This window comes from Thermobia domestica, chromosome 11, assembly GCF_964235325.1.
Source record: "Thermobia domestica chromosome 11, izTheDome1.hap1.1, whole genome shotgun sequence".
NCBI classification, from domain to species: domain Eukaryota; kingdom Metazoa; phylum Arthropoda; class Insecta; order Zygentoma; family Lepismatidae; genus Thermobia; species Thermobia domestica.
The window spans coordinates 35,359,768-35,382,422 of NC_137464.1; the positions used below are offsets into that span (position 1 = coordinate 35,359,768).

At 36.5% G+C, this 22,655-nt stretch overlaps 1 protein-coding gene across 5 annotated transcripts in view; it reads right to left on the reverse strand.

Moving 5' to 3' along the window:
• alph (protein phosphatase alphabet) overlaps positions 1-15,722 on the reverse strand; it is a 123,512-nt gene extending 107,790 nt beyond the window's left edge. For 4 of the 5 annotated variants that reach the window (XM_081730347.1, XM_081730345.1, XM_081730342.1 and 1 more), the window contains exon 1: positions 15,566-15,722. The gene's annotated coding sequence lies outside the window, so the exon portion shown is untranslated. Of the gene's footprint in view, positions 1-15,538 lie in introns of all 5 variants that reach the window. The other variant, XM_081730343.1, reaches the window with a different exon arrangement.
• Between the last annotated feature and the right edge of the window lie 6,933 nt (positions 15,723-22,655).

Consider the following 22,655-nt stretch of genomic DNA (forward strand, 5'->3'; position numbering starts at 1 on the left):
CAATTTTCTCGATTTCGGTATCTCGTAACTTTGAAAAAACGCGGTTTTCGCCTTATGTTCATATGGACTTTTTTTATTGTTTAGGTGTGAGGATTTCAGCAGTGGATTTTGGCTACATAATAAATGGCCAGTTCTAAAACTAGCGCCCACAGACAACAGAGCGTTACTGTACAGGTCAAAATAAAGCGAAAAAGCTATATAACGGAGTTTCCTTCAGCCACTATCGGTATAAAAATTCACTATGTGGCAACGTCGTAGATTAAGATGGAACCATTAGCATTCCTCCACGAATCAATCAAATACTTACATTGATTGTTAAGCTAATAAATGGTGTTAGTGTCAATATTCACCGACTTCAACTGCCATCTGGAAAGAACTCATGTGACTATTTGATGGATTGGTAAATCTAGTCTCTATTTCTTTACCTGCGGCATTGCCATATAGTGTAATTCGCATCTCCAGACGAGGCCCCGAAAGATACACAACTATATACATTTTTCGCTTTATTTTGACTTGTAGAATAGTGTTCTGTAGTCCATGAGGGTCATTTAAAGCAGTATTTAATCGGATATACCTATAAAATTATGAAAAATATATAATTATGTAATCGTAGTATTTGACACACAGCTATTGTAATTTTCGAGATTTATTAAATTGATTTAAGTTGGGGAGTTACTGTATACTTTAATGTAAGCATTTTTACTCACATTCTATGTATTAAGACTAAAGGATGAAATTATACCTTGATGCATAAATTCCTTTTTCTTGACTATATTTCGTCTGCAGAAATGCTGCACACTTCCTCTGGACAATTTCCAGAAGATCATTGAACATTACCTTGTCACATCCTGCTAAACATATTTCGTTATTGAACCATAAAATGTATAATGTATAGTGCACTTTATCATTCAAGGAAAGAAGATATTTAGCAACATATGTAACAAGCAATGTTCAATAAACTTCTGAAAATTAGCCACAGGACTGTGCTGTATTAATACAAAATACAGTAAAAGAAAAGGAAATTGGCCAACAAGATAGTAAGTTCATTCTCTCTTTTTAATTCTTTCCATTGTCGACTATCCTTTATTAACACACACATTTCAAGTCCCGATTGCCCCGGTTTCAAGCATTCATTCATCAGCAATATTTGCAAGAATCCTTTTCAATTACCTATGGCTTTGTGCGTATTTATTTAGTCTCGGTTCAAACAAATGCACCCAGTTTTTAACATATACATAAGACTTGGCTAAATTTTACACACATTATCAATTCACGCATAATGATGAGTTATCACCAAGGTAAATTCTTCTGTCACTTGATTCAAAGATGGATATTAGATGTGTCTCTTGGAGTAAGAGATTTAATCCAAACAATTGAATAAAAGTTTATATTAAAATATCTTTCTAAAATTGACACCATCTTAATATCTGCTTTTCTACAAAGCTGAAAAAAATAGTAGTTTGTCTTCTCAAGCCCGTGGTATCATGCCTTCACTTTCTCAGCATTTTAAACACTTAAAGCGCCAACCTCTGCCCCATAATCAGAAGTTTTATCAGATACCAGCAGCGTTCACTTTACGTAAAATGTGCATAAGATATATATACATATGGCTTTCAACAACACTATAAGAACGCTTACATACACACACACGGCGCTTAAAAGTGTTAATAAAGTGTTTGGTATTTAGGATCTCTAATAGCTTACGTATCACAATACCTGTGTATTTATGAAGTCCTACGATGATGCTCCAATAAATTTTATAATTGAATGGGTGAGTTGAAAAAGGAACACATACCAAAAACCTCAACTTTCAAACACTAGGTGGAAACATGAACACATTCCAGAAATATGTTCGATTTTTAACTCATACGTTCCCGTAGACTTCAGTAAAGAGGACCTAAAATTAATGAATGCATTCCTTGTTCCTCTCAAGTGGTGTAGCTACATATAAAATGAATATAACCATCCCTGTTCAGCTTGTCTATTTTCTGGAATGTGTACCTTTTTCAACTCACTCATTCAATTCAAGCAGAAAGCTTTTTAAGGCGATTGATAATAGATTTATATTACGAATAATGTGACTTGTAAGGAAATTATAAGTATTCGTAAAGTAAATTTTCACTAAGCAAAAACGAAAGTGCTACTGATACCCTGGCGCATATATATTCAAGACTAAAAATAGTTATTTCTTTATTTCTAAGAAGTTTAAATGTCATAACTTTGCTCTTTAAGCGCGAATTTACTATACGCTGCTTAGCAGCATTAACCTGGCAAGATAAATGGGGGAGAAGAGGGAGTTGTCCACTTCTTGAATCGTAAATATGTGTGATCCCATACATCTTCTTACTTTGTGTCAATAACTTTCCATGGGGCAAATCATTTTCCTCTGTCTTCTTTATGAATAATAAAGGCTCAACAATGATAACTCAGATTTAATGTTACAAAGAGCTGACGTGCCGTGAACAGGTACACCAGGGTGTCTATTAGAATTCCACCATGAAATTTCGTGACTTTTTCGTGACCTTTTCTTTACCAAATCATAAAATTTCCTAACATTTTCAAGAGCGAATTTGGGTGCGAATTAGGCCGAATTTTCATTCATGCGATAGAAACGTACTTTGCTTGCGATTTGGTAGCATCCAAAGCCGACCACAGACATTTTTGGTGGTGAATTTTGACGTTTTATAGAACAACATTTTCTAATCTGTACTTACTTTTGCAAAGTTAAAAAAAGAAAGGAAAAAAGACCCAAAAGCTAAATTTCGTGACTTTCATGACTTTCGTGACCGATAGACACACTGTACACCGACACTACAAGCCTAATTACATCAAAATGAGCATTGAGCGTTAATAAACAGTCAATTCAAAAGCAGCACAATGAAATTACTGACAGGCATGTTTATGCATATGGTATTTGTTGCATGGTAAACGTTATGTACTATGTATTATGTTTTCTGCAAACTCTTTACAGCCAATGATACTCGTATCAACAAGAATTGCAGATACAAATTAGCACGTATAAAGTGCGTTCCACGAAAAAGGTTACACCTGTGATACCGTAGAAACGAGGCAAATAGAGAGATGGAACCTTCTGAAAGTTTCATGGGACAAAGAAGCCAAAATCTTGTTGCTGGGAAATCCCCTGTCATAGACCGAGGTCGGCCCGGCAATGGAAAAATCGTAAATACTATGCTGGTTTAGAAGTGCTAATATTACGTTCTACGCACGAAAACAAACAACTCTGATGTTTGCACTGCCTGCACATATTATCCGGGTCGAAAACACCGCCCTATTTTCCGATTTTGTAAATACGTCAAGTGAAGACTGAAACGGATTGGGGTCGAGTAGCATATTGTTAGAAAGCGCTGTGGACAAGAGTGGTATGAAAGATGAAAACGATCGAAACAAACGCAATGAGGCACACAGGGGTGGAATCGTCACGTCTAAACTTGGCTGAAATTCTTTCCAGTTCCGTCCCCCAGCTTACTAACGTATTTTTAGTAATACTTTTCTAAAAATTCCAATAGTTTCATTAAATATCGTATCAGTTTTCTTTGACGCTTTCCAATGAGATCTATTGTCTGTGATTGAAATCGATAGTGGCGGCTCTTCAGAGAAATCAGATCGGTAAAAATTACAATTTTTCTGGCACAAGCTAAGGCAAAACATCTTATTTTTGCTCTGCACGGTGCTAGTATTTATAAAATGCAGGATACTGGTAAGTCTTGGCATGGTATTATCACGTGTATCCAATGTCCGCCACACATTTGTTCAGTTTATTCCTTCGTGCTCCACACTGACGTCAGAGGAATAGCCTGGTGATATGACGGTCAGCCCGTTCAACCATGCACCACTCGGCACCAAGCACCATGTTCAACCATCAGCTAGTGGGTGCCGAGTAACAATGATATCGAGACAGCCGGGAGCAGTAATTTTATGTTCAGCATATCATCGTGTGTGGTGGTGTTTCCAGCTGGTGTGTCCTGAGGAACAGTAATATCGAAGTAGCAGAGATCAGCAGTGCCGTAAAAAAATCTCTTCGGAGTCCCTGTGCAGAAGGATATTTAAGGACTACATCAGTGAGTTAGCCTAGACGCAGGAAAGTATTTGTACCCTCCTTCCTCAAAAAGCAAGTTATTTTGAAGATGTAACGTAGAAGCTCGATATCTCTGTTTCTAGTGTTACATCTTTCCAGCTCCTTTGATTTCCCTTACACAACAGCATTAACTTTCTAAACAACACCGACAACTTTTTGGAAGCTGATTCCTGACACCAGGTAAGACAAAAAGTATAAAACAACCCACACGTAGACATCGTTCCTTGCGGCACTATGATCAGCCGAAAATTTAACTAATAATTATAATTATAATAATAATAATAATAACTTGAGGACACAATGTCGGATCGAACTCAAGTAAAAAAGAATGTTCATTGTTTTTATTCGCAGATTCCCTTAATGCACAATGGATGTGATGCAGGGTCAGCGCAAGGGGAACCCACACAGAAACTGGAGAATTTCTGGAATATTTTAACAGAAGTTGATTAGAAAAATAAATATCCAAGTACTTTGTTCAATTTACAAGAACACTCTTAAAATCACAAAAGATTCTACTCTGTCTCAGTAAAAAATGAATGAACTACCAGAGGAAGAACTAAGGTGAAATGAAATCTTTAATGTTTCGGGGTTACGTTTCTAGGCTAGTAGAAACTAATGATTAATGAAAGCCAATTATTATGAAAAAAAAAAAAAAAAAAAAGTGAAATGAGTGTGTAGGCGAAAACCGGAAAACTGACAGACGATATTGCCCACAACAAACTTGTAGAGGAATTCGGATTCAGCCAGCCAAAGGACTTGTAGTGTTCAATAGGCTGAGAGCTACCGTTCTAGGTTAATTGTAAGAAAACACATTGTACGAATAGTGTATAAACATTATGTATTGGGTTAATTCATTAATTTCTGCTTTTATATATATATATATATATATATATATATATATATATATATATATATATATATATATACGCCAGTGATGATGGTAATACTATGGAATACACTAAAATTGTAACTATGTTATAGGTAATGTGTAGTATTATTTGCGGTTTTGGTGGAACTAATCTGTGCAGTATATACAAAGGGGACGCTAATGCTGAAAGGACCACTCGGAAATGTTTGACATGTTCCAATGTGGAAATTTTAACCTAACCGATACTTCACATTCTAGTTGTTCATCCCACTTTGATGACCATTCTTTAACCCTCCTCTTTTGTACGAATCAGGTTGCGTTATTCTCCTAAAAGAAGTAGGTTTTGGCTCATGATGATCATAAGTCAGTCAAGCAATCGAAATGTTTATACATACTGGTAACGTCGAATCCGTGTGAACTGTCCCAAACGTGCTGACACATTTAAGCAGATATCGGGCTTCATAAAGCGTAGGACTGAGATACTTGTAACGAGAGACTACTGCATAGGGGATATTCCTTTTTGCTAGTAAACAAGAGCTAATAAGCCTAAAAGAAAATTTCTGAAATAAAATGCTTCGTCTCATCAACTAAAAATTTTATTTGCAGTTGATATACCTGCTGCAACGATAATCAAAGAAGGTCTTTTAACAATCTCCGGCAATATCAATGCTTGTAATGAATCCAATTAAAACATACGTAGACAAGTGAGTGAAATGAAATAAACTTATGCACCTGTCTAGATTAATTTAAATTATATCTCTTTTGCATCGAACTGCACCACTCTACATCTTATAGTGTGTTGTGCACAAAACTTCATTAAACTGCATTTCTCGTACTCTCAATTAACATTACTACAAGCAAATTTCGAAGTCTCAACTGTGTTGAATACATTTGTCATACATTATGCTTATTGATAGGGATCTAACAATGCATTATATTTTCTCATACTGAAAGATAATACAAACGGCGTTAGTGAGTGAATATCAGCCACAGAAGGTAATTATGGCTTTAAGTGCCTAATAGCTAACAAATTTACACAAGTTCCAACGTTTAATTTAGTATCCGTACTTTCAACTATTGCAAACATTTAGTTGGTTCAATAATTAACGTTTTGACATGCTTTGATCGTTTTCGTTTTTCATGCTATTCTCTTTCTTGTGCCACAGCGCTTTCCAACGATATGCACTCAACCCCTATTCGTTCCACAGTTTTCTCTTGACATTACGTTTTACAAAATCAGTCGCCATTTATTTTGTAAAACGAGATGTTAAGGTAGTACACATACCAAAGTTGCTTGTTTTCATGCACAGAATGTAATTTTGGCCCCTTGCCATTTACTATTTTTCCATTTCCACTTCTGGGGGGTCCCTGGTCTATCACTGTGGATTTCCCAAACCAAGGAGAATCTCTTTACCCCATGACTGTTACAGAAGATTCCACATCTTTATCTGCCTTGGTTTCTATAGTGCCACAAGGGTAATTTTTTTCGTGGAGCGCACTGTATATACAGGGTGGTCCAAAAGTAGGTATACATCCCTGCATTGATCAAGTAGGGCCTATAACATTCTACTTTATGAGTTTATTTGCTTCGGCTCTTCCGAACTTAAGATGTACGTAAAAACACATTAAGAACAAATAATAAAGAAACTAAGTCTACCTGATGGAGAACAATAAATGATATAAAATGGAGTACGGTGCTGTATTGTGGACCTTTTGGGCCACTCTGTATTGTGGAGAATTAAAATAGGAAATGTAAAGTACTATCTTTTAAATTAAACTAAATTTCTCAATAATAAAATTTCATTTAAGTAGAAGACTGCAGTGGATATCTTTTAAGCCCCTTTGGTTCTCACTAAAATATACAGACCCTTGATCCTTGCAGGGTTAAGGCAAATGAAATGAATTGTTTCAGTTTAACGTGCCACAGTTTTGAAATGAATTGTTTCAGTTTAACGTGCCACAGTTATGTCATTTAGGCTAAAAGACCTGGATGATTCTTGAAAATGAATGATGGTGAAATTAAATTTTTGTGCTCTACAACCGAGAATCGGACCCGAAGGACAATATGCACCAAAGGGACACGCGCTAGCCACTAGATCAGCGGCGAGGTTAGAGTTCAGTTTCAAAAGATTATCAAGTTGGGATTCACTTTGATACACAAAAATGAACTGTTCATGTATCTAAACTTTGTGAAGTGGCAAAAAGAGAAAGTTCGGTACATTTTGTAATTTTAGATATTTTAATTCCGAATTTTTCCCCCTGAGCTAGGACAGTGCAAGTAATATATTATTTGCCAAAACCAATGAACAAATTCAGAAATTTACTTCTTTCTTGTTCCAACGTACTGAAACGCTGAAGTATTGCTAATATGTTCTTGCAGTCATCTTGCTATGCTAAATCATCTTGAACAAGATTCCGTTTTAATAAAACATCATTACTCTAGGACTTCTTAATATGCAGTAGGCAATGCATCTATTCGGAGAATGTTTCTAAAACCTAATTTACTCACGTCAAGCAACGTTCAATACTAATTTGTTCCTGAAACGCTGTCACAGTATTTTATAACGAGCTAAAAACTTTATGGCTTTACAATACTATCGAAAACATGGTGACTCAATGCAATAGTCTGTAGCAATACGATTCCCACTACCCTAAATGTAGCTGAAGTTTTGAAGTTCAGAACAACTGACCATCACCACTGTTAACTGCTGATGCGTTACATTCTCTATATTACCAAGTTTATTATAAACTCTGAGACAAAATCTGGCTAAATGGCATATAACTAATGCTCAAGATCACTCACTGAAGCTGAATCCAAGCAGCACTTTTTGTTTGTTTGTTTGTATGTATGTATAATGTCCCCACAAGTATACTCTGAGGCTATGGGAGACGATGACTGATACCTAGCGAAATAGTGGAATGAAGAAAGTCCCCGAGAAAAACCCTACATACGGTGTTTGTTCACCACAAAGCCTGCTTAGTACGAGATAGGATTGAATTAGGTACCCCAGGCACAAGATGTAAGCGCTGCACTACTGAGCCACCGAGACCGAACAGTGACGATTGTTGAGTGTATTTGAGATGCAGTTGACAAATAGTGCTGTGTGGCAGGAAATGAGGGAAACTGTGAAAACCGCGTGGTCATTAACTATGATTCATTGATTTGGTAACCCCCTGAAATTTTCCAAATCCTAAAGAAGATCCAAATTAATACAATGTTTGTAACATATTATTCATTGATTCATAGAGACTGGGGCGATCATGAGCAACCTAAGCAGGTCGTCTACGGAGTGAGTGTAAGAACACCAAACTTGTAAACACTGTAGCGGCAAAATCCCATCATGCACCAATAATTGATGGTGCTGTAGACGAAGGTTTCAAAAATATAAATGTCCCGTTTGCGTCGTAGCAAGCTGACACTGTTAAGCTTACCATAGAAGCATAGGAAATTTGCTTACCTATGGACTAAAACACACCGGTATTCATGAAATACAGGCGCTTTTTGCAATGTTATACTAAAAAACGAAAACAATAGAATCTTTCACGAACGATGAAAATTTTACTATTGAAAGAACTTTCAACTGGAAAAATGATACAGTCGTATACACCCAAGCTCTGGCATTGCTCATAACAAGCCTCAGAAAATTCAGTGGATCCACCACTTTACAGCAATCATAGTTGAAGATTCTAGAGGAACTGTTAAACTCAAATGCACTTTCGTGAACAAAGAAAACTTCTGCACAAATATAACAAGACACAGTGCTAAATGTTATCATTGGTTGCAGCAGTAGCACACCCCTGGCTCGGTGATTACAAACGCTTGTGGAGTTCATTTTGAAAAGTGGCTGGTCCTAAGTGTTCCGCCGAAAGTTAAGACACACTAAGAGGAATTTAACATATCGGATTAGTTTTAGTGACCCGACGAACAGTTTGCAGTGTGATACTAATGTTCTACGTAAATAACGCCGTTTACTTACGAAAGTTGTCAACGAAAGTAATTTTAAAATTCAAAGCATGAAACTAATTACACACAATCGAGACTTTCCGACTTGTAAAGCCTACAGTAGCGTAATTAATTTTAACTCATCCTTGTGTCTGAGCAGTAAGTAGAGAAGAGAAGCTGGAGTATTTTGCTACCACACATACCATTCCAGTTGATATAAATTGGCATCTTTTTGTGTCTTAATCACAAATCAATATTGTCTGTTGTCTTTCGTTTTAGCATGGAAAAGAAATTAACTAAATGCAGTGTACTACCCGTCATTTCGAAAGAGAAGATGGATTTAGTAGGAATTCTTTTAGTAATGTTATAGCTCCATAGAAAACGGTTTAGTAATACGTTTTCAGTAATTCAATCCTCACATACATTTTTTAAACTTACACACTATATGTTTATAATTAGAGGTTAATTGTTAAAAATCTAATTACATTATTTTCTACACCACAGATGTCAAAACTTATAAGCCCGACTCTAGGCATGAGCTCGAGTTTATGTAAGCGCGAGTTCTCCAAGCAGATAACGAGCCAGAACATAACATGATCACTTTCAACAATAGCAGTCACCCTTTTTATGTCACAGTTCGAGTGAGCGTGAGCACGAGAGCGAGTATAAGCCTCACTGAGAATAGTGAGCCTAGGTTGGAGTCTTAGCTAGCGTGAGCGTCATGGAGATTAGTGAGCCTTTACATCAATAACTCGTTCTGACATAATTCTCATCACCCCAATGGCATCTCCGGCGCTTGTTAATTCAAACTGATCTTTCTCCAACATCTTTCCTATCTTACTTTCCAGTCACCTAACTTTTAAAAAGGATATATAACTGTCCAACGCAATGCAAATTTTTGCATTTTCCAAAACGCAATTCGAACTCTACACGTGCATATTTTACTTTGATTCTTTACCGATTAACACGCCTAAAAAGAAATAATACTAAGATTATGATAATTATCTTTCTTTCGTCCAATTTTCATGAAATGAATTCTGAGGATAACGGAAACTGTCCGCTCTTTTATGTTGGAACAACAAAAAATGTACTGCTACTGAGTAACTGTCACGTATGAGAAACATCTTGGAATGAAAATAACATAAATATCGGGAAACCTGATTTCGTCTTCAATTCAACATCTATAATATGGTAATAATAAAATATAGTAAATATCGGGTAGTTGATTTCGTTTTCATTCTAATATCTTTAATAGTAATAAAATAGGCTATTGTGTGTGTGTCAACAGCTTTTCGCATAGGAAAGAGTGATCTAAAGCAACCAAATTTCGTACACAGATAGATCTTCACCAGGTCTAATCGCCTACGAAGTCCACTTTTTGAATTCTGACTCGGGGAAAAAATTACGGGATCAAACTGTATTTATAAAAGAAGACATACTGAGGACACCAGATTGTAGCGTCAAAAGTATAGTTTTGGGGGACATTAAAATGAATAGGAACACATTCGACGCCATTCAAGTCTAACTTTAGCCCCAATCATTAAGAGGAGTCAGGGGAATAACATACCCAAAATGACCGATATCAGTGCCGAATCCATAGTTTTCGGGAGTGCCAAGTTGATTGGTAACAGACCCGATGACACCTAAGCCTAAACGTAGGCAAGAAGGTACATGGCAGCTGATCCGGGAACATAACGTATGCTCTTCGTTATTTATTCATTCGTTTATTTCGATCATATTGAGAGGGATATCGCCAAAGGTGTTGCTATTCGTATTTATATATTTCACTACTATTGAAAAGAGCAACGACGAAGGCTTCATTCAGGGTGGGGGGCCAGGAGGGCCAATTGCCCCCCCCCCCCAAGAGTTCGAAGAATACGTATACTTGAGTCGATTGTCTACTAATATATTAATACAAAACGTGAAAGTCTTATGTCGGTGGCGATCTTGCCCCCCTCAAGTGAAGTCTGAAATGACGCCCCTGGTTTTATTATTTATTCCATTCATTACTTTATTCTCAAATATGATTTACTGCATAAACCTTATCCTCCCCGTGAGATGAACGAGTATTTCAGCTAGTTACATAATAAAAGAAACCTGAAACCCTGTAGTTTACCAGTTAAAAAATGAATAATACTTAAAACTAGTCCATTTTAAAAATATCAAGTACTAGTTATTTACGTTACATCAATATATATATATATATATATATATATATATATATATATATTTAATATCAACACAAATGTTGCTTTTTAATGGTGACCTTTTCTCACATTATAATTCCACCGATTCTTTCATCATCATTTATCTCTTCATACCTAAAGTGCATACTCGTGAAACTTAAACCAGAAATTTCATTTTATTTTCATTTCGAATGCCTAAGTGAAATTTATCGTTACTCGTATATATCACGTTTTACTTTCACGGTAGTGTTGCCAAAGGGCTCAATCTCTGTTGAAAGGCAAATACGAATAAGATACACTAACACCAGAGTCACTTGTTGTTACTCTTTTACAAGCGGCGGTTAACAGTTATATATACGCCATTCAGAAGTAAAGTGTGTGGAAAGATTCAGTGTTCTTAGCGCACATGTGAATAATCTGGAGACGTTTAATTTCTTCTTCAAGTCTAAATACTGGTGAACAGGAAGAGAACTCTGGTTATAAAGCAACGGAACCTGAGAAAAAAATATTTTATCAATTCACTCATATTGTACTACAATCATGACTTTAAAAAAATGCAGTTCTTCGAACAACGTTCATTTTTAGCAAAAAGCGCGCTAAGGTTCGAGAAAATGTATAGATGAAGCTGTTTGTGATTGGATTTCATTTGGATGCTTGAGGTGAATGGTAGACCATCGTTATTTCTTACTGTTTCACTAATTCTCAGGCTCATTAAACGAGGCCCCACGGATTGTTTGTGTTCTCCTTGGAATGAATAAGAGTTATAAACAGACAATGAAACCTTTAGTTTATAGTGTTTCGACCGAAAGAGACGGCGAAAGATAAATGCAGAATAAATATTACACAAGAATGAATGAAATGAAAAGAATGGAAACATGAACTGGAGAGTCACAAAGAAACCTACAGCCATATTGCTGTCCATCAGAAACTTACATGATTTCGACCAAACCTTTACAACTGAGCCATTGTTCTTCTCGTTATGATTAACGTACAACAAAATATATTAACCACCGAATGAGTTTGACGTTTATTTAATAAATAAATTTTTAAAAAATTTTAAAAAGTGACATACCAGCGAGACCTTGAACGGTAACAACAAGACCTTGAACTTGAGCGTTAAAAAAGTTTAAAAAATTAGACGATGATTAACAAATGGCCGTGAAATCTGTGAAATGACCTGAGAGGATGAATACTAAATACTAACTAAAGTTGTAATCTTAAAGAATTTAATATAAGAGTGTAAATAATGATGTTAAGTTGAAGGTTTAATTTTAAACACTATTTTTTTTTTTTTTCTGTATTTAATTAAGGAATAGAATTGAACCAATAGTTCTGGTTCGATACCAGCTCGCGGCAAGTAGTTTTTGTGGTGCACATTTCATGTGCGTGGGTTTTCTTGACGTTCTCCCATTTCTTCCCACTGCCTTAATTCCACTATTTCATTCAATCATCACAGTCTCCCTTAGTCTCGGTATACAATCGTGAGACGTTAAACTCACAAACCTTAAAAGAAATGAAGCTAATAATTCTTCAATAAATGGACGGTAAAGGTAATGCCTAAGACTCCAAGAGGACATATTGGTCGAAAGATAACGGAATTTTTTACAGCACCTTTTTAAATGTTTCGTAACCCAAGTATGTTCACCAATGAAGTAAAAGTAAAAATCAAACAGGTAGGACTTCAAATTAATGTTTCATTAATTATGAAATTTGTGTGTGAAGTAAGTTAGAAGCTACAGAGCTCATAGTGGTCTGGTTTCTTCTAAATAGTTGAAAAGTGATCAAAATCTAATCAAAGAGTACCTTTAAACCTTGATGTCAAACTTGAATTTTACATAAATTGAATTTTGCATTTTTTTAAAACCAACATAGGGCCGGCTGGATCATAGCTGAAATACGTAATGTTTTAACATGTAAGATTAAACATTATTTTACTTAAGTTTGGCAGCAAATAAAAAATAAAAAAAATAGATGCGTTTAGAGGTTCATTATTAATTACATATTTGCACGGTTCTAGAAGAATGAATAAACACAGAAGGGCTCTCAAACTCATCTTGAGAGCTTAAGCACCCACCAGCCACCCACTGTGTTTTAGAAAAAATAAAAGGCTGATGTGAGAATAAAGCTGACTTCGTTCATATGTGGCAGCACAGCTGTATATGTCTGTAAGTACTGAAGTTTCCAGAAGAATATTCCCTTTTTCATTTATTTTTATAATACTTTTCTTAGATAACTGCCAATCTAAAACATAAATCACAAGAAACAATGACTTAACCCCCCCCCCTCCAAAAAAAAGTCACTTTTAGTGACAAACTTGAAAAAAGTAAATTTTAGTTTTAAAAAAATGTGACTTGCTATGAGCCCTGAAGCTATGGAAGTACACGGAGAATTTTGTAAAAACATTACAACTAAAAGTGTGTTATTGTATACAATAACGGTTAGCATAGGTTGTCACTAGACAGTGCTGTAGTTCTTCTAACAACGTTCATTGAAAGGTTCCGTGCGGAGGAAGGCCGAAACGTTCACAGTATGATTTTTAAGGTTTGGTAAGTAGCTAGTTGTAGTTAGTAAGTCCATCTTTAAAGATATATAATAAAGTGAGTACAAAAGCAGAGTATCCCTTCGCCCAAGCTCCCTAATTTCCTGATTCTGTGTATTATTTTGAAAAAGTCGGCTATCTTACCCTGCTTCACTGGTCAGGTAGCTATTTCGGTGAAGCAAACTAGAACCTTCCTTTGGACAAGTTACTTAAACAGCAATGAACAAAACACAAAGTATAGGGCTGAAATGGAATGTAATGAATTTACGTTATTCTTTTAAATCCGGGAGTGCCTCCTCTATTCAGTTCAATCAATATGTAACGTATCACTCAGAATAAAACAAATCCTATTGCATTATTACAAGTAAAGGGTATTACTTAATTTCTCCCCAAATCACTTGGTAGTGACTCTGGCTCAAGTGCCGGCTCCAGAGCCGTTGACGGGGGTGTGGACTTGCCTCCTATGTGTACATTCACTTTAGGACGACTTCGGTGTACGTATGCAATAAGAACTATTGTGCAAAGACACCAACCAATTTGTGCTAGGTGGCCACTGAAAAGTACAAGTGCTATCTAAACGAGTCAGGGCAAGAGCGCAGCAAGGGGCCCGGAGTGTTAGCGAGGGAGTGCATTCGTAAGAAGCAGGCGTGTCAGTGACGGTAGGTATACACGTAAACGAGGATGGCGTCAAACAGTATATGGCATATACATTTACCTTTTGTGTGGATTTGGGGAAGATACTAAATGCCATCTGAAGTAGATGTTCCTAACTTTACGTACACGTATGCAAAAAATAAGCTAAGTTCTAGAGTGTGTACACTGTTATGCTTAAATAAGTGTTTAAGTGGCCTACATGTAACAACTTCAAGTTTTACACTTCAAGATTTACTTTTCTCTTTTTTTCCAAGTCTCATGAACGGATTTAACAATATTCAAGTAGTTTTGAAATGGAAAGGGTATTGGAAGTCCATGAATGGCACCTCTATGCGATATTAAGATATATTATTTTTTTAAAAAGTAGAATATGTACAATCCGCGGCAAAAAACCTGCAACATGAGCATATAAGTTTATTGTGAAATGACGAAGTCTTTTGCTCCAAAATAAGTGTGCACGACAGGAGACCGAGGTTTATCCTGGCGTGATTCGTTCCACTTAGACGTTATGTTCATTCCCTGTGCTGTTAGGCGTAGTTTCACAATAAACTTACATCCTCATGTTGCAGGTTTTTTGCCGCGGATTGTACAAAAATGGCACAGCTATGCCAAATGTGTGTACAAGGGGACAAAATATGTTCATCATCTGAGATTATTACAGAAAAAGTACATTCAAATGAACGATATTATCACTCAATAATCACTGTAACTTTGGTTATTAATTTAGAACTAAAAACGGCAACTTATTTCTCTTGGTATTATCTTCGTACCAAGAACAAAAAATACAATTTTGTATAACCTGCTTTATTTATTGCAGTGTCTGCACTAATTAAAACAATACCGTTAATTTTGTATGTATATCCCCACCTCACATTTTTATTTTTGGGTTTATAAGGTTCTTTAACTGAGATCGCCTTAATCTCGACATTAGTAACATGGAAATAGCTTGTCCGTTCCACATAAAATGCTCTGTAATTATCTTTACACTGCCAACACGCTGAGTTCTGCAACCTCTAATGATTCAGGGAAATCGTTAGATATATAGGGAATATATAGCTAGTGTTTCACAACATATCACATTCTTACCACGCCCTCGTAATCAATGCAAGATAAGAAAACTGTGATCTATTTCAACATCTACTGAAAAATCATGCTCGAAAACATTTTGGTTGCTTCAAAGTTATGAATGTATTACAAACAGTTCCCACTCATGAAGTGACGAATTTTACTGTAATTAACATAAATCACTCACATCAAAGGTTTGTACATTCTTCCATACCTTACAAGCTCAACATCCATCATATGTTGAGGGCGAGAATGAAATGTATCTAAAATGTACCCGGGCACATTATTGTATTACTTATACGGAGCACTAACAACGAAATAGTATGGCGGAAACTTTGCTTACTGCGCATGCTCACTTCTAAAAATAGGAATTGGGAGTGATGTCATGCTTCTCCAATCAGCTGACTCTAACAGTCCTCAATAAGAAATACGTACATCGTTATCAGAGCCATTGAATCGTTGATTCGTCTATTATTTTACCTGCAAATTTGAGATAGTAAATATTTCAAACTAGCTATTAGCATTACAAACGCGTAGGTTTCGTGTGTTACAGTGACTTATTGAAAAAATTATGTTTAGCATAGGATAGCAGCATGTAAGTTTTATGTTGATTTTTACTACTCTATCATGAATTATTTTATTAAACGAAGAAAAAAAAAAGAGTTCATTGTACGAAATTAGATTAGATAAAGTTTCAAAAAAATTAGACAACAGAAGGAAGTTTTTTTCCATTAAATTTGTACATTAAAATAATTGAGAGAAAAATGGAAGTGATACTTGTAAAAAAAAAAAAAACTGTTTTCATAGTTATTCCATCAATAATTTCTTACTGTTCAGATGTAGTTTATAAATGCAAGATTTCAACTCACGACACTTCCCGAACGAATCATGTCGGCTATTGATTTATGACACTAGGGTAACTTTTTGTAGTTTGTCCCCTTCTAACAGCACGATTTTTTGAACGTTTTATGGCTCCTTTACCAGCCTTAGCCCCCCTTCCCATGGGAAAATCGCTGTCGAAAAGTGGGAAGGTCACAGCCGACGGTGGCCGGCCGCCGGTACGGATAATACACGACTATGTACAGGAAAACCATCATTATGCCGGCTCGGATCAGAGGCGGCAGGGCTGTTCACAGATCCGACTCTGCCGAAAAAACTAAGAGCCTCTGTACCGCTGTCGTTTTCGAGACAACTTAGCTGCTAGACCGCCTAATTCACAACCCTAAACCAGCCTTTGAAACGCCATACTGCCTACCGCTACGTCGCCCTTTTGTCGACCGTAAATCAATCGCTAGAATGTCTTTCCGACGTCTTTTATCATCAATATCGTAGGTTTGCCGCGCCTGTGACGACCCAAATCGACCTGTGGAAAGTTGTTTCGACGTTGTTGTGCCGGCACGCAGGCCAGTGTCCACGGGGGTCTAGGGGGCCGGGCCCTCCTAAAATTTTCACGATAGGCTTCAAACGAACTATAATATGGTGATAAACTATAACATGGTTGGATCGCCCCCCCCCCTATATTTTTGGGCTGGCTATCTGCCTGCTGGCACGGCTACTTTCGTAGAATATTTTCCGCGAGTCGGACAGTCGCTGGTGGCGCTTTCGTTGGGGATGCGGACATCGGCGGCAATTCCGTATGTGGCTCCCTGCAACGCTGGGTCTGCGTGAGCGTAACTTACGCCACTGATTAATGGCATCTAAAATCACTTGAAATATGGTTCGTCCAATTTATATATATATATATATATATATATATATATATATATATATATATATATATATATATATATATATATATATATATATTCGTACTTTTATATCGTCCAATTTATATTTACGTATATCCTATTTATATATGTAGATTCCCTTTTTTAGACAACCAAAATATTAATGTATTGCATTCATATGACCACTAAATAGTACATGGAAATATACAAATGACATAGAACATGTCAGTCCAATATGCACTATGCATAAGTGTCGGAAGCCTTATAGAATGGTTATGTCCGTCCATCTGTCTGTCTGTTGACAGGTATCAGCAAAAAATGTTTTTTAAAACATCGAGAACCTGTTTTTTTTCTTTTTATAGGTTTCTTTTCTTTCATTAATCCTCTACTGAATCCTCTATCTTCCGGTTTCAACAGAATCTATAATATAGATAGCGGTAAATGTTGTTTTGGGATCGATTCAGGGTATCAAGGAAAATTCCATAATTATCCGTTACAACTCTACCAAGACCAGAAACTGTTGAAATATACTTGTACTTCCAGTTTCAATGTTGACTTACAATATTACTAATAAAACTCCGACTGGCCTTTCGGAGTTATAGGCCGCCGAAAACATAAAAAATTGAACTTCAAAGGTGCATAGCTCCAATACTATGGGACCTACCGTAGTCGGGTCAAGACTTCACTTAGGAACTAGTATGTGCCCTATCGAAGTTTCAGAATCCTAGGATACTCACGCAACATTTTTTATAGAGGGAGTTTGGCTACGGGCATATAATTTGAAGTACTCATCAACTACCTCTATAAAAATTGTTGTTGAAATACGCAAGGGCATATATTAGTTCCTAAGTGACAGTAAGTACGCCAGAAATTTTTACTTGGGGGGGTGTTCAAAATAAAAGGAGGTATGTGCTCTCAGAATAGTGATATAATTTTTAAAGAAATTCAAGCAAGAAAACAGTATATTTTGTTACGCAACTATTGCAATACTACTACTACTACTACTACTACTACTACTAATAATAATAATAATAATAATAATAATAATAATAATAATAATAATAATAATAATATCAGCTGTTCGCAGTGGTAGGTTCAATAAAGTAAGTTCACACATTTGGGCATTTATTACTATTATTATACTAAGTAATACAGTGAAACCTCTCAAAACGGACATTGGTGGAACCGATTAATTGTCCGTAAATGAGAGGTGTCCCTAAAAGGAAGAGTTCTCTCTCATAACACCACACCACACATATTTATGGCATGGAAGAATAAGAAAGTTTGTCCTCTTATAAAAATGTCCACTATTGAAAGGTGCCCGTTAAGAGAGGTTTCACTGTAGGAATTATCCTCCACTATTTTACCCAGTAATTACATGTGAATTGATTACATACGAATTATTGTAATTATTTTACAAAATTCTGCTATTATTTCAATTTATTCACCCCCTTCAAGTTTTAATGGGTGATTTTTTGCAAAATATTAATTGGGAAAAAGTTCCCTCGTCCCATGCTGAAATCACATTCGTTTAGTAATTAATACTGTACATAGTTCCAATTTCATTATTTTAATATTCTAACCCTGTTGTTAACGTTAATTGTTGTAATATTTTTTGACCTCTTAATCTCCGTTCCTGCGCCTTCCTGGCTACGTTTTTCGCTCTGAATATATTTCATAAGAAAATTATCCATTGATTTAGTTGTTTTCCAGAAATCCTGTTTTTCAATTTACAAATATTTTGTATCTTTCTGTTTTGCCTTCTTTAATATACCTTAATTTTAATAATCCCAGGGCTCATAGTGGTCTGGTCTCTTGTAAATAGTTGGAAAGTGACCAAAAAATGGCCTAAAGCACACGAAAAAGTGACCAAAATCTCATCATGACCCTTTTTTCCTTTGTCAATTTCTCCATCACCTCTCTCTTTGTTTGTTGTTTTGTTTTTTCTTTACTCCTTCTTTTTGAGCTTCCTCCTTTCTTAGGTTTCCAAAGTATGCTTTGTAGTTAAGGTAAGCAGAGTTAGCAGATGTAAAAAGCTTCTGAGTAAGTGGAACCAGTTCTGGCCTATTTCCGAATTTCTTCATCCCAGACATTATATTTAATTTCGCATTAAGAGTTCTCAAAAACGTGAAATATTCAAATTCATCACCTACTCTTAAGAACATACAAGAAGCATAACACAAGACGAACATGATGAACCACACAGACACACATACACAACGTTCAACGGAGCGTTAACTATTACGCGAGAAAACTAAAAGATTATTATGATGGAAGAAAGAATAGACACAGAAGGGTTCTCAACCCCACCTTGAGAGCTTAAGCATCCACCAACCGTCCACTGTGCTTTAGAAAGAATAAAAGCTGAAGTGAGAATAAAGCTGACTGTTTCACACGTGGCAGAAAGTACTGAAGCTTTCAGAAGAGTAATGAGTAACAAGTTTCTGCCTTTTTCCATTTGTTTTTATATTTTTCTTAGAAAACTGCCAATACAAAACATAAATTACACAAAAAAGTCACTTTACCTCTCAAAAAAGTAACTTTTAGTGACAAATTTGAAAAAAAGTAACTTTTAGTGACCAACTTGAAAAAAAAGTAAATTTTAGTTTTTTAAAAAAGTGACTCGCTATGAGCCCTGTTCCACTAAATTTATTTACGTGAATAAAAATATACTTTACAAAACATTAAGCTAGCGCCAAATGCGTTCCTGCATAACACTAGACTCAGTCGAAAATATATATATATAATTCTTAATTCGACCGATCTCTTCATTTCTAAACACGGTTTGACTACACCCTTCTAACGTCCGTCCGTTGATACACCACTTGCAGAGCAGGCTCGAAACCAGCCACAGAGCTTTGGGGGGGGGGGGGGCATGAATATGTTAGGAGGGGCCAAGTCATTCAACATTCTCTTACAAATATCTAAATTGTGCATTTTGTATTGAGGTCTGGAGGGGACATGAAAAATTAGGGAGGGCCAGTCCCTCCCTAGCCCTCCTCTGGTTGCGAGCTGTTGCAGACTAAGATAGCACTTACCAACTGAATCTGGTATAGGCTTATTACTATATTGTCACATTTTTCCTTATTGAGGAGGAGGTAGGTGAATGACCCCTCAAGACGTTGCCAATTTCAGTCATCTCCATCTGTCCATCAATCTCTTTTCTCGGAAACGACCGCGGAGCCCAGAAGGGTAGATATCAGCGGTCTGTTTTGTCAATTGTTTCGATCGAAACACCACCCGAAACAATGAAGTCATGTGGTCCTCGAAGCCATACATGAGAACGAGGTCGCTTCGTACTATTTTGAAGTGAAATAAAATAAATAAGAATATTGCCTTCTTTCCTAAACGCTAAACCTTTTTTAACTCGATGTAATTAATAAGATATGTGATACTGATTGATACAATTCGATTTGGGGGAGCATTCCTTTTCCATCCAGGGGTGGTGTGAAAAGAAATTTGGAGGGGTGTTATTGGGGTGTTGGGGGGCGTAGATTACTCCCTGCTAAGTGAAGTCTTGACCCGACTACGGTAGATCCCATAGTTTTGGAGCTATGGATAGTGCTCTGAAACGGGTCGAGTCAGGCCACTCGGGTCGGGTCAACTTGGGTTGGGTTGTCGGGTCGGGTCAGCTCGGGTCAGGTGACTCGGGTCAGGTCGGGTCGTCACATTCTTCACTTATTTTGAAATACTATAAGGAACTTTGTTTTAGAATTCAATTCGAAGTTGGTGAATGAATGATAATTGTTACTAATTGTAGCTGAAATAATAAAATTTTAATTTAAGCCTATATTAACTAATTGACACGGAAATTGTAATTAATATTACGACTGACCTTTTTCCTTTCTGCGTTTTTTGTCAAGTTAAATGTCACATTAAGTGAAAGTAAAATGAAATATCTAGTTAACGTCCCACGTTATGCACCAAAGCTAAGAGAGACAGTTATCATAGGTATTCTGCCTTTATTGGCAGGTTACTTGCCGCAGCTGAGAAGCTTCCATGCTCCACGGTCCTCCGCTAACCTCTTCGTCTTCGCGTATAATCTTTCTGTTTTAATATCATCCATTAATTGTAGTCTTCTTGGCCCCTCCCTCTCTTTCCCGCCACCATACCCTCTAGGACGTCCCTCATGATACAATCTCTTCTTAGGCAATGTCCCAACCAATTTCTCTCCCTCTTCCTAATAATATCTAAAAGTGTTCTTTCCTCACCCACCATTTCTAACACTCTCTCATTCGTTTTCCGCTTGACCCAACTAATTCTTTCCATTCTTCTCCACACCCACATTTCGAAGGCTTCCAGTCGATTTTCGTCACCTTTACGTAATGTCCACGTTTCCGCCTCATACAGTACAACACTCCACAAGAAGAATTTTATGAGTTTTTTTTTCCAACTCTTTATTCAAGGTCCCACAAAACAGACTTTTCTTCCTCCTAAAGGCTTCTTTCGCCATTCCTATCCTTGCTTTTATTTCACGTTCGCACTTCATGTTATTACTAAGAATACTACCCAGATATCGAAAACTATTCACTTGTTCTATTTTCTCCCCTCGTACTTTCATATTTGACACAGACCCCTTCGTTCCAATCACCATGGCTTTTGTCTTTCTAACATTTATTTTCATTCCATATTCTTCAAAGCCCTTTCTCATTTTTTCTGCAAATCTTATGCTTCTAATCATTCTACCCCCTACCGAAATGCCATCATCATCATGTAGGCTCTTTTTCACTATCTCTTCTAGATAGACATTAAATAGTGTTGGCGAGAGGCAGCATCCTTGTCGAACTCCCCTTCCAATTGCACTCTCTTCCGTCAGTTTTTCCCCTATCCTAACACTTACTTGTTTGTTCATGTATAAGTTTCTTATGAGTCTTCTATCTTTGCATTCCAACCCTATCTTCGTTAGAACTCCCAACAACAATTATCAATTCACGCGGTCAAAAGCCTTTTCTAGATCAATAAATACAGCATACACCTCTTTCCCTTTTTCTATAAACCTTTCACCGATCGCCCTTAATAATCCAATTGCATCTCTTGTACCCTTGCCTCTTCTGAACCCGAACTGCTCCTCGTCAACATCTTTATTTGTTCTTTCATATAACCTTGTGTCCAGTATTCGGACCAGAATTTTAGCTGCATGAGATATAAGACTAATAGTTCTATCATCCTCACATCTCTTTGGGTTCGATTTCTTAGCCATTGGTATCATGATCGTTTTCAGAAAATTTTTTGGCCATTCTCCTGTTTACTATATTTCATTGCATAGTCGGAATAATTCTTTCTTTCCCTTGTCTCCTATATTTTTAATGAATTCAATTGGTATGTTATCTATTCCGGTTGCCTTTCCATTCCTAATCTCGGATATAGCCTTTTCAAACTCATCCCGAAGAATACTATATCCTTTATCATCCTCGCCTACCTCATTCTCTACTTCAACATTTAGGCTACACGGTCTATCCCTACTCTCATATAAATCTTCAACGTATTCTTTCCATCTTCCTATGACCTCATTTCTCTCGCTGACTACCTTCCCATTCTTATTTTCTATTGCCATCATAATACCGCCTTGTTTCCTCC